At 45.8% G+C, this 13,764-nt stretch overlaps 1 long non-coding RNA gene across 2 annotated transcripts in view; it reads right to left on the reverse strand.

Annotated features, from left to right (window-relative positions):
- The window catches only part of LOC141146168 (uncharacterized), a 51,163-nt gene extending 37,664 nt beyond the window's left edge, over positions 1–13,499 (reverse strand). Inside the window, exon 1 of one of the 2 annotated variants that reach the window (XR_012244744.1) lies at positions 13,368–13,499. This is a non-coding gene — a long non-coding RNA (uncharacterized lncRNA). The remainder of the gene's footprint in view (positions 1–13,367) is intronic. The other variant, XR_012244743.1, reaches the window with a different exon arrangement.
- Positions 13,500–13,764: the final 265 nt, after the last annotated feature.

Genomic DNA, 13,764 nt, shown 5'->3' on the forward strand with positions numbered 1-13,764 from the left:
TACTTTACATTGTAGCAAAGTGTAATTTTCTTTTTATGTGACAACACTGTAGAAATAATAAAATATTTACAAAAATGTGAGGGGTGTACTAATTTTGTGAGATGCTATATAAACACAGTGGGGAAACAAAATTATTTGATCCCCTACAGGCTTTGTAAGTTTGCCCACTTACATAGTAAAGAGGGGTCTATAATTTTTATCATATGTGTATTTTAAATGATAGAGACAGAATATCAACCAAAAATCCATAAAAAAAAAACACATTGTTGCCTTGGCGGTATGTTTTGGGTCGTTGTCATGCTGGACGACCCATACAAGACCCATCTTCAGTGTTCTGGCTGAGGGAAAAAGATTCTCATCCAAGATTTTACAATACAAGGCCCTGTCCATTAGCCCCTCAATGCAGCAAAGTCAGTCTGTACCTTTAGCAGAGAATCAGCCCCAGAGCATCATGTTTCCACCTCCGTGCTTGACGGTAGGGATGGTGTTCTTAGGGTCATAGTCAGCATTTTTCTTCCTCCAAACGCCATGATGCTCTTTACAGATCCATCAGCAGGATTTCTTATCTGACTATCTGATGAGCCTTGTTTGACCTTTGGGTCATTTTTGGAGGTGAGCGGCCAATTCATAAATATAACAGTCGATGTTTGGATTGATGTACTGTCTGTTTTTTTCTTCTATAAAGTTGTCCCTATGAGATTTTTATCTTTACATGAACTGACTCCTACCATTGGGCTTTAGTTGGACTTTTATTTACATTTATTTATTTGTATGTTTTGGATACTTATCAATTCATGTAACGTTACTGAATAAGTGCACCACTCTTATTTCTTATTTTTACATTTGATTACACAGTGGTTTTTGGGTACGATACCAAGTGGTTGCAGCTAATTCACGGTCACTATACATTTATTATATATATTTGTTATATTTTGACTTTATTCACTGTAGGTTGATGGTTTATATATTCTCTTTAAAATTATACATAGTAGCACGCAAGTTTATTCCTTTATAACACATTTCTTAAGATAGGCCATGACTAGGGATCTCTTGATCTTGTCATTGAGTCCCCGGACATTTCAGGAGATAAATCTTATGGCAGCCATGTCGGTAATAGCAGAGTATAACTACCAGGGGAGCATCGATGAGGTTGACCCGGAGTGAGGCACGCACCATGCAATACAGAACCATCTACTTCTGAGACGTTGGACACTGAGCCTTCAGTTATGACAAGGGCTGGTTAGGGTGTCCAAGGCAAACCACTGCATACATTATCAATAGACTCAAAAAAAGAACAGCCGCAACATATAAACCCAACCCCGCCCACCCCACACATCCATTGGGTAACTCGGAGTGCTTAAACCCAAAACTAGACCGATCACACACTAGGAAAGTCTCCTATGGGGGCAGATGGAGAAGCAAATGACCACTGAACACTCAGGTGGCGACCAAGTTCAGTTCAGTCCGGTAACAAACGCCTATAAACCTGTATAAAAGTAAAAGGTAATAGGGATCTACATATATGTGAAAAATAAAAGAACATCTAGTGCTAGCTAGGGGCACGCACTTAAACTGTTCAACAGTATACAACAGTGGTAGCTATAAACTCTAAACTCCCAGGACAAGGATCTCCCGTTACCCCCTCCAGTCTTCCATGATGGGGAGTGCCTCAGCAATGCATCAGGTATAACCAGGTATAACATGCTCGAGTGCCACAAGATCAGCTGCAAAGGGTGAGGTAGGTATGATAGTGGCTAGCTCCAGGAATGCTGGCCCTGTGTCCCAGAGTCGAACCAGTGCTGCAGTGCAGTAAGAGGATAGTGGAGTTCCACCTCTGTTCTGTGCCAAAGGTACAAGGACCAAACGTCAATGCGACTGACAGTTTCAGACACAGCCTTGAGGGGGGGGGGAAACAAACATAGGAGGCATTGCCTGGTCAAAAACAGGATACACAGGAAAGACATATACAGTTACTAGGCCTGGGGCAGGGTATCCAACCACTGAGAGGCATCATCAGACGAGGTGATGTAGCGGGTGGATTCCCCATCCACAACTCGCAGGCGAGCTGGGAACAACATGCTGTATTTCAGGCCTCTGGTAAGAAGCTGAGCTTTGACGTGGTCGAAGGTTCTTCGGAGCCTCTAGGTGTCAACAGAGTAGTTCGGAAACCAGCATAATCTTTGCGTTCTAGAACCGGAGCTCTTCCACTTTCCAAGCTTCACAAAGTGCCGGGTCCCGATCCCAGAAGTTTAATAGCCTGAAAACGAAGGTGCGCGGGGGGGGGGGCACAGTTGGCTTCATATGGTTGGCATTCTGTGGGCCCTCTCCACGACGAAGTGCTGGGGAAATGAAGCCCGGGGAGGAGGGTGCGGAGCAGGGTCTCTGTAAAGGCTGTAGGATCTTGGCCCTCAGCTCCCTCCGGCAGTCCCACCACCCTCCGGTTATTTCTGCGGCCCTTGTTTTCACTGTCTTCTGCCCACGACTCAAGGGCCTTCATTTTCACCTGTAAGGTGTGGATTGAAGCACGATGATCTCAGATGGAGTCCTCTGAGTCGCCCACATGCCGCTCAGCCGCACCCAGCCGATCACGCATTTTATCCATGTCAATTTTCGCCGTCAAGGTTGTTTGGACTGCATGAGGGCCTGAAACCAATCCTTCTCCATCGGTAGTTTGGGACGCCATGTGCGCGTGGCCTACAGGGGCATGCTTCTTCTGCTGGGGGGATGCCTTAGAAGTAGAGCCACCTTTCCTTCCCAAGTCGAATTGGCCTCTTCTCATACCCAGGTGTAAACCGGATAAAATAGGCAGGTAGAAGCGGAGCTCCGCTCAGACATGTCCAATCAGGTCGCCAGCTTGACCACGCCCCCAGTCTTCAGACCCTAATCCTATAGAAAATGTATGCAGGGAGCTGAAACTTCGAGTTGCCAAGTGACAGCCAAGAAACCTTAACCACTTAAGCCCCGGACCATTTGGCTGGCCAAAGACCAGAGCACTTTTTGTGATTCGGCACTGTGTCGCTTTTACTGACAATTGCGCGGTCGTGCAACGTAACTCCCAAACAAAATTGACGTCCTTTTTTCCCACAAATAAAGCTTTCTTTTTTGGTGATATTTGATCACCTCTGCGGATTTTATTTTGCTATAATAAATATCCCCCAAAAATATATAAAAAAAACATTATTTTTTCCTTAGTTTAGGCCCAAACGTATTCTTCTACATATTTTTGGTAAAAAAAATCGCAATTAGCAATTATTGATTGGTTTGCGCAAACGGTATAGCATCTACAAAATAGGGGATAGTTTTATGGCATTTTTATTAATGATTTTAATTTTTACTAGTAATGGCGGCGATCATCGTTTTTTATCGTGACTGCGACATTATGGCGCACAGATCAAACACTTTTGGCGCTATTTTGGGACCATTCACATTTATACAGCGATCAGTGCAATTAAAAATGCATTGATTACTGTGTAAATGTGACTGGCAGGGAAGGGGTTAACCAGGAGGGGGCGCTGTAGGGGTTAAGTGTGTCCTAGGGATGTGTTCTAACTGTAGGGGGGGATGGGCTACGTGTGTCACGACACTGATATCCGCTCCCGATCACAGGGAGCTGTGATCAGTGTCCTGTCACTAGGAAGAATGGGGAAATGCTTGTTTACATCAGCATTTCCCCGTTCTTCCTCTCTGTGAGACGATCGCGGGTGTCTCGCGATCACACTCACGGAGCTCGCGGCAGGGTCACACGGCGGCAAAATTTAAGGGGACGTGCCTGTGCCTGTTTTTTGGCCAAAAATGCTGATTTTTACATGTGTGCAAAAAATAATAAAATTTGTCTAGAGCCAAACTGGTTTTACAATTTTATGTTGCCCTTTAAGCATTATTAAAAGCGCTGCTCCCCACCAAACAAAATTTTTAACACTTTTTTGGGGGGTTTGGTACATGTTCTCCAGGGCAGTGCCTAGCCCCCTATCCTGTTGTTTCGACAATCTCTTGCCTAGAAAATGACCATTACTAGTTTTTATCAATCGGCACCCATTGACTTCAATATGGTTTGGATTCAGCACTTTTTTTTTTTTTTTTTTAAACAAAGTTTTAGATCATACACAAACAAAACAAAGGGGACACGCCACGCAGGGCAGCTAAAGAAAAACAAAACCCCGTGCAAACATACCTATGGAGCATGCATAAATACCGCAAAAACCATCAATAAATACATGACGTACCGGCTTAGAAGAGCCAGACGTCGGGTTAAGACACTGATTTAAAAAATATTAACAATACAGCTATATAGTAAAAACAAAAAGAGCCTAATTCATTGCCAAATGTATATGCTCAAGCCAGAGTGACCAGATTGCATGAAACTTTTCCAAAGGATTTCTAAGATAGAGATGTATGTCTTTCATAAAAAATGCACTTTTTAATATCAAATATTTAATCAGACAGGGTCAGAAGATGCGGGGAGGTCTACTAAAGAGTAACTAAAGGTTAGTTGTTTTTTTTTTTTAAACAAATATGTCATACTTACCTCCTCTGTGCAGCTGGTTTTGCGCAGAGTGGCCCCGATCCTTCTCTTCTGGGGCCCCTCAGTGGCGCTCCTGGCTCCTCCTCTTCTGGAGTGCCCCGTGGAGTGCTACTCTTCCTCGGGGCACTCGTGCGGGCACGCTCCCGTGTCCTGCTGCTGCGTCTATTGACATACACAGCAGGATCCGGCCCTGCCCCCCAGCTCCTGTGTCATTGGATTTGATTGACAGCAACGGGAGCCAATGGCTGCGCTGCTATCAACCTATCGAATCAGGACCTGAGACACTGTCTGGAGCTGGTGTGCTCACCCCCTTCGCTGCAAAAAAAGGGGTTTATGTAAGTAAAAAGGGGGGGGGGGGGTCTGGGGGGGTGCTGCAGCACAGAAGGTTTTTCACCTTAATACATTGCATCAACCCTTTTAAGGGCAATTTGTCTATGGGCCACAAAAAGAACATGTGCAACAGTAATCCGCAGAGGTCAACTGATAAATTCACATCTAAAAGCCTGCCCACAACGTGTGCCCACAACCTCTGGGAGCCTATGAGTGCCCCATATAGGGGCATATTTGGTGAGGGTGGAAACCCCCAGTATCTTCTTAAAGGCACCCTATGCCTTATACATCAACACACAGGTGGGCATATTATTGAGAGAAGAGCACCCCAGCAACCCCTCCAAGGCATGCAAAGGTGAATGTCCCTGAAACACCCGTGAGGTTAGGCAGTAGGAGGCACTGGTGGGGCACCTCAGAATACCATTGAACCAGCTGCTGTAGTTGAGCTGCAAAAAAATAAATTTGTGGATTAGGAGCCGCTAAAGTTCCAGCATCTTTCCGGTATTGTAGTAATACCAGTTTGATGCAAGGGACATTGTTCCACCAAATAACATTTCTAAATATACCATTCACTGTAATAAAGATCTTCAGGGGTTCCAAAATGGGGAGTTATGTAAAAGGTATAGGAGCTAAAGCATTCAGATCATTTTTATTAGGTTTATATGAACTACTACAGAGAGGGGACACTTACACCAAACTTTACTTTGAGTTTGAAACCTTGTCAACAGTGGAGAACATTATCTGATATAAATGTCAAAGGACAGGCAGTCATCAGCACCTAAATGTCAATACAGTTCACACTGAACCTAACCAGGTGTCAGGACTGACTCAGCCCTTCCTTCTCTGAGCTGGTCGCTCAGCTGTCGGCTAATTGCCAGCTCTCATCTCTCTCCACAGTTAACCAGCTGTTGTGGATCTGCTCGTCAGTCCCGCCTACTTAAAGATCTCCAGCTCACTTCATTCTTGCCTTCGCCTTGGTCACATCACAAGAAACCATCTCCTGCGTTCCTGTTTAAAGACTGGCTTTGCTGACATCCCTTCTGGCTCCTTATCCTGCTTGCTGTTCCTCTACTTGGATCCCTGACTTCTGGCCTGGCTGACTACCCGATCTGGTTACTGGACTCTGGCTATGCTTTGACTACGCTTACTCTATTTACCTTTTTATTTTTTTTAATAAACAAGTATGATTTTACTGTACTTCTGTCTCGGTCTGGTTCATGGTTTCTGACACCAGGCTCATCCCTACTGAGGAGCGAAGGAAGCATGAGGGTGTATGGGTAGTCAGAAGTTCTGTCAGACAGATGGGGTCCAAGTTATTTAGGACTTTATAAGTGAGTAAGCCAATTTTGAAGGATATCCTTTCACTTATTTTGAAGCCAGTTTAGGGATTGGTGTGGTGTGGCAGTGACGAGCTTGGTCAGCGAGTAGCCTGACTACTGTGTTTTGTATAGGCTGCAAGCAATGTAGTTCTTTCTCAGGGAGGGCAGTGCAGTAATCCAAAATGGGTGTTACAAAAGCATGGATGAATTCTGGCATATCCTCTAGTAGAGTCAGATGTTTGATTCTTTTAATATTCTTGAGGTGGTGGAAGAAGGACCTGATAGCAGTGGTGAGGATCACGCCCAGACTATGCACATGGTTTGAGAACAATAGATTTGTATTCCCAAGCTTTACATCAGCTGAACTAGTTTGCTGCCACTTTGATGTTAGACTCTGCCCTCCAATTATAGGCACTTCTGCCGTGTCTAGGTTCAGTTTTAGACGGTTCAGTACATTTCTCCAAAAAACAGGTAGGCTGAACCCAAGAAATCGAAATTCTATCAGATAACTCTAATCTTATATGAATGAAAAGGCCAATAAAAATCTTAATGTAAGTGGCTAGCTTTAGGATTAGTATAGACAGACTGTTATCTTCCTATTAAAGGAGGCATGTAGACTTTGCCCAATGCTTCACTTGTAGTTGAACAAGTTCCACAAAGTGGACTTTTCAGTAAATGTGCAATAGATTCCTGACATGGCACAATATACGATAAACTTATATAGGAAGTGGGCCTGGCAGGGAACTAAGTGAGCCCTTAAATAGACATGAGTCATGCCAGCAGAGTGTCAGTTGGGTGGAAGATGGAGAAGAAGTACCGAGGGAAACTGTCGTGGCCTTCGAGCGACCCCTGCCAGGGAGGGGCTCAGGTGCCTGGAAGGATCCTACCACAGAGGAAGTTGGAGGAGGCTTTCTTGAGATGCAGCAGGAGCAGGGAGAGACAGAGCGAGTAGAACAGCACGGTGCATGGACAGACAAGGGGAGAGAACGCCACTTGCAGCAGGTCACTCTTGAAGACAGCGGTGTGTTAAGCAGTGGCGGATGCTCATTTGGGGCGCAGGGGGCGCCGCCCCCCCAATCCATGCGTCTAGCCCCTAATCTACATGCAGGGCACCGGACGTATGAATTCCAATTGTTTTTTTTTTAATTCATTTTTCAAGCACGTGATTAGAGCCCAAAGCTCTAATTGGCTTCAGAAAAGAGTAGGCTCAGGGGGCACAGAGCACTGCGCCCACCCTGTTATGTGACATTAGCGGATCTATATTCGCTAATGTCTTGCTGTTTCTCCTCCCGGCCAATCATGAAGCAGGTCCTGAGACCCCATTGGCCACAGGTCCAAAGTCCCTATTGGCCGAGAAGAGAAGCGACGGTATGACCTGCATGGGGTAAGCGCAGGGCTGAAGGGAGGCCAGAGGTCGAGCGAGCTGGCGACTAGGGGGGGGTTGCTTATGGTGTGCAGTGGCGCGCTGGAGTGACGGGGGGGGGGTGAGGGTTAATGTGGGCTCGAGCGATACCCACCCTGACCGATGGAGCACCAGGCCGCCACTGGTGCTAAGTCTTCATCGAATCTTGCCCTGGGAGATCTCCAGTGTGTCAGTCGGGTAGACTGTGAAGAAAAAGCAGCTAGGTGGGATGGTGAAGAGGCAGCCAGGTGGGCTAGCATTTCCTGAAAGAAGTAGAGCTGGAACCAGTGTCTACAGGGAAGCTGAAGGTGTTTCAGAATGCAGTTCACGCCACATGTGCTACTTTTCTAAGGGACTGAGAGTTCCTAACCTGTAAAGGGCTTTTGTTGAGTTAACAAGTGACTGTTCATTCCCAAAGAATAATTCAATTGGAGTTCTGCAAAGTAAGTCAAGTGGAGCTGCACAGAGGATCAAGTTAAGCTGTGCAGGAGGAGCTGTAAATAGGGAGGAAGTTGTCCCTGATTCGTGGAGGTAGTGCTACAAAAATATATAACAAAAACAACAAATTTGTTTGTATTCATTTGTTTAGCTTATGTGTGCGGCCCAACAAACTGGTACTACAGCTTCTATGAATGAAATGTGATCTATAAATGGAGGATGGGTGGATGATTGAAACGTCCTCCTCCTTCATTCATAGATTGGTACTTTAACACTTGAAACGTATTCATGAATCGGCTGCAAAATGCACATGGCCTTTATGTGCTTAGCACATGCTCATAGTTGCCAACATTGCAAAAAAAAAAATTCAGGACACTTTTTTGCATGTAGGCGGAGCCTTGCTATAATTAGGGGCGTGGCATTATTTTGTAGGCTGGGCATACTGTAACAGAAAAATGCAGCGCGCTTTGCGTGGGCGTGGTGTGAGCAGAATAGTGGGCGTGTCTTAAATGGGCGTGGCTCTGAAGGGGTGTGGTATGAGGTGAATGAGGGATGGAGAGAGAAAGAAAGAGGGAGAGAAAGAAAGAAAGAAAGAAAGAAAGAAAGAAAGAAAGAAAGAAAGAAAGAAAGAAAGAAAGAAAGAAAGAAAGAAAGAAAGAAAGAAAGAAAGAAAGAAAGAAAGAAAGAAAGAAAGAAAGAAAGAAAGAAAGAAAAATAGGGATGGAGTGACAGCAGGCGCAGATCCTACACAATAGAAATATGCGTATTACAGAAAGTTTAACAATCAGCAGATAAAGATACTCCAAACACCTGGTGTTGGCGCTTCAATCATCCCGGCACCAAGGTTGTTATGGTGTCAGGATGATTGAAGTGCATTATTTCTATTATTACATTGTAATATAGAATGAAATTATTTAACTTACCATAATGCAGAATCAGTGGGATCCCTGAGCGTGTCACCTGCCATGTCGCCTGCCACCAGATGTCATCAGGTGTCCCCCCTTACATCAGACATTGCCAGCGGAGTCCCCCTTACATCAGACATTGCCAGCGGAGTCCCCCCCTTACATCAGACATTGCCATCAGAGTCCCCCCTTACATCAGATATTGCCAGCGGAGTCCCCCCTTACATCAGGCATTGCCATCAGAGACCCCCCCTTACATCAGACATTGCCAGCAGAGTCCCCCCTTACATCAGACATTGCCAGCAGAGTCCCCCCTTACATCAGGCATTGCCAGCGGAGTCCCCCCTTACATCAGGCATTGCAGCGGAGTCCCCCCTTACATCAGACATTGCCAGCAGAGTCCCCCCTTACATCAGGCATTGCCATCAGAGTCCCCCCTTACATCAGACATTGCCAGCAGAGCCCTCCCTTACATCAGACATTGCCAGCGAGTCCCCCCTTACATCAGACATTGCCAGCGGAGTCCCCCCTTACATCAGGCATTGCAGCGGAGTCCCCCCTTACATCAAGCATTGCCATCAGAGTCCCCCCTTACATAAGACATTTCCAGCGGAGTCCCCCCTTACATCTGCAATTGCCAGCAGAGTCCTCCCTTACATCAGACATTGCCAGCGGAGTCCCCCATTACATCAGACATTGCCAGCGGAGTCCCCCATTACATCAGACATTGCCAGCGGAGTCCCCCATTACATCAGACATTGCCAGAGGAGTCCCCCTTTACATCAGGCATTGCAGCGGAGTCCCCCCTTACATCAGGCACTGCCAGCAGAGTCCTGTCCTTACATCAGGCATCCCCCAATGGAGCCCCCCCTTTCCTTACAGATCAGGCATTCCCAGCAGTGGAGACTCTTTCCGCCACCATTACTAATCAGAATGGGACAAAATAGCCGGGTGGCTGCCAATAGCAATTGAGCTGCAGCGCCGCCCACCCCCGCCCCTTCCCACATCAGGTCACAGACAGAAGGCAGCGGGGCGGGAGGTGGGTGGTGCCACAGCTCAAATTCTATTGACAGGCACCCGGCCATTACTAAACAGTAATTTGGTTTTCGGGAAAATGGCGGCCGGTGGAGACATTGTCTCCGTCAGCCACAGACCTCTAGCGGCGGCGAAAAAAAAATCGGTAAAATAAGAATTTCCCGGGACATTTCCCAGGAATGGCTTAATCCGGGAAAAGGGTCTAAATCCCGGGAATGTCCCGGGAAATTCATGACAGTTGGTAAGTATGCGATGCCAATTCACAAGCACATATTTTTGTGAATCCAAGTTTCATGCTTATACGATAATCAAAGTGCTGAACTTTTAGGGGATCAGGTTGAACTGGAAACACAGCTGCAGCCTCTAGTAAAGTATTTCAGCTTCCAGTCCTGAGGGGGTCCCAGAGACAAGCAGTCCCCCTCCTCTCAGCTCACATATCCATCCCCACAGGGGTAAAAATACAATCCACCTAGGACACCAGTCTATTTTACAGTAACCCAGACTCCATCTTGGCACACCTCCCCAGGTAATGACCAGGCCCTACTAAACATTCAGGCCGGGTATTTGAATTTTCCCTCCCTAAGCTATAGAACAGGGGTCTCCAAACTTTCTAAAGAAAAGGACAGTTTACTGTCCTTCAGGGAGGCCGGACTGTGACCAGTGGGAGTAAACCATGCCCAAACATTGGTATTAGGTGGAGAAATAGTTGTGTGTCAGTGGGAGGAATAGTTCCCAAATTTTTGTTGCCAGTGGAAGGAATTATGCCCCCTAGTTGGTGTCATTGGAAGGAACAGTGCCCCATTGTTGCTGTCAGTGGCAGGAACTATGCCCACTAGTTGGTGTCAGTGGCAGGAATTATGCCCCCTAGTTGGTGTTAGTGGAAGGAACAGTTTCCCCAATTGTTGGTGTCAGTGGCAGGAATTATGCCCCTTGGTTGATGTCAGTGGAAGGAATAGTGTTCCATCATTGGTATCTTTCGAAAGAATTGTGTCCCGTCATTGGTATCAGTGGGAGGAATAGTCCCCCATCATTGGTGGCTATGGGAGGAATGGTTCTGCATCAATGGTGTCAATGGGAGAAGAGGTACACCCTCACTTGTTTCAGTGGGAAGAATAGTGCCCCATTGTTGGTGTCAGTGGCAGAAATAATGCATCAGGCTGGATAAATGCAAGTAAAGAGCTACATCCGGCCCTAGGGCCACAGTTTGGAGACCACTGCTGTAGAAGCTTCTTCTAGAGGCAGGGGGAAGGAATTAAACACACAGCCTGTGAAACCCTGAACAGACCAACCTAAATAATGTCTGCTCTTGTAATTACAACAGAAGCCTAAAAACCAAAATAACCTAACCACCTAGCAGTAAGGGCATTACAGACAAGCTAGCCATTGTTTTTAATGGTGACGCGCATTGAGGTTTTTTTTTTTTTGGGGGGGGGTGTTACTGTCAGGGCTGGGCTCAGCCCTTCCTTCTCTGAGCTGGCCGCACAGCTGTTGGCTAATTGCCAGCTCCTATCTCTCCACAGTCACTCAGCTGTTGATGATATCCTGCTCGTCTGTCCTGCCTACTTAAGCCGTCCAGTCCAGAGGATCTCTGCCTTCGCCTTGGTTAACATAACAGAGACACTCTCCTGCATTCCTGTAAAAGACTTGCTTGGCTGACATCCCTTCTGGCTCCAGATCCTGCTTGCTGTTTTACTATGCTCATCTGTGGCTCCCTGACGTTTGGCTTGTCTGACTATCCATTGCGGTTCCTGAACTCTGGCTTTGTTTTGACTAAGTTTGTTCTATTTTCTGTTATTATTAAACAAGTGTGATTTAACTGTACTTCTGTCTCGGTCTGATTTCATGGTTTCTGACAGTTACAGGGATTATTGATGACAATGTTTGATAGACATGGATTGTGGCTAAAATGGATGGGGTGCCACCATCCCTGATTAAATGTAAAAGAGAAATACTCTCAAGGGTGGTACTATAGTTGCACGAAGGCGGAGAACCAAAAAGATTGTATAAAATATCAGTTTTATTAATACAAAAATGTGGAAAAACATATATCATGAACAATGATTAAAAATATATGGATGCAGGCACCTAACATGTTTTAGGATTCCTTCTTCAGAGGTGTCCTGAATTAACAATATGAATAGTTTTCTGCAAGTAAATGTACATATGAATATACAAAATTTCAGCGCATATATGTGAACAAAACCAAATAGAATGCAATTACCAGGGCTTTTTTTCTTAGAGAATGGGTGCAGGAATTGCACCCTTCTGAGTCACTTCTTATCTCCACCCCCTACCCACCTCTGAGCACCGTTGCTTGTTTTCATCCCCTACCCACCTCTGAGCACCGTTGCTTGGTTTCATCCCCTACCCACCTCTCAGTACTGCCCCTTTTAGAGAGTACAGAGCCAAGTATAACTTTGTGGTGCTAAGTAATTTTTTATGAAATTTGTTAATGATAGCAAGAAATGTAGTAAAATAGATTCCCCACAGCCAGCAGCAATAGTCCCCCCAGCAACAATAGATTCACTCAGAAACAATAGACCCCCCCTAGCAACAATGGACCCCCACAACAAAATACCACCCAGCAGCAACAACAGATCTCCCAGCAGCCAGCATCAATAGACTATCCATCAGCCAGCAACAATAGACCCCCTCCATCAATAGTAGATCTCTTCCAGCAATAATTGACCCACCAGCAACAATAGACTGCCACTCAAAAATAGATCCGCTCCAGCAACAATAGACCCTCCAGCCCATCCCAGCACCCCTTATCATTACATACATTCAGTGCTGGAGGTGCTGGAACTGCGCTCCCCCGCGTTCCCACCGAAAAAATGCCCTGACAGTTACACTAACCCGAATTGTAGATCATAGGCGCACGTCGCAAAGATCAGAAAACATACATCAAATGGTCCAGGATCTCATATATTGATGACATTAGGAGGGCTTGAAAATGCTGATTCTGATGACACATGTAAAAATGCATGAAACCACACGTTCAAAGGTGTTAATCTAGACCAAGGGTCCATTCATATCTTTATTTTGTAGTAACGTGCTAACTGTGGGTTTGGTGGGTTTCAATAACATTCCTTTTGATTACCACCCCCCCCCCCACACACTATTACAATGCACCCACACGGCAGCAAACCACAATGCACATGCTGCATGAAAGAAAAAGGGGGCTGGGGGTCAGGTCCATTTTTGCAGCATCATAGTGCACAATACCGGTTGCATTAATGCATTTGTTTGAATGGGTCATTAGTGAATTGGACCAAAAAGGTCCCTATATGTATGTAGAGATCTCCCATGGAACCCATGGCCTGGAAGAGCATAGCGGAGTGAAGAATTATGAAATGAGGGGCGGTAAAGATAAAAATAGAATATAATTAAGTAAAAGTAGACCACGCAGCCCATACCTTACTAGTAACCCAGGGGTATTTTAACCATTTTAGGGTTACACAGGATGTATAGAAGAACGTCTCAGCATGAGGTGTCACCAGGATGTGTGTGAAATAGGCACGCTAGAAGCAGGAAGGAGGGCAGGAACAGACTGTGTAGAGCTGTATAGATATGACTGGCTCACTATAGAGTAACATACACACCACTTCTTGTGGTCCCCATTTACCGCCCACTCGCAGTGTGAATTTCCAGTCGTAGGCCTGAGCTTCTGTATATGAGACATACACAGGGGTGGCTCTCTGCCAGGTACTGCTTTCTATGTAGTCCCAATATGCGAAAGAAGAATTGTCTGTTTTATCCAGAACAGATTCTCACTTTTATCCCCCAGCAAAAAACCTAAAATGAAGATTCTGA

This window comes from Aquarana catesbeiana, linkage group LG05, assembly GCF_042186555.1.
Source record: "Aquarana catesbeiana isolate 2022-GZ linkage group LG05, ASM4218655v1, whole genome shotgun sequence".
Classification (NCBI taxonomy): Eukaryota; Metazoa; Chordata; class Amphibia; order Anura; family Ranidae; genus Aquarana; species Aquarana catesbeiana.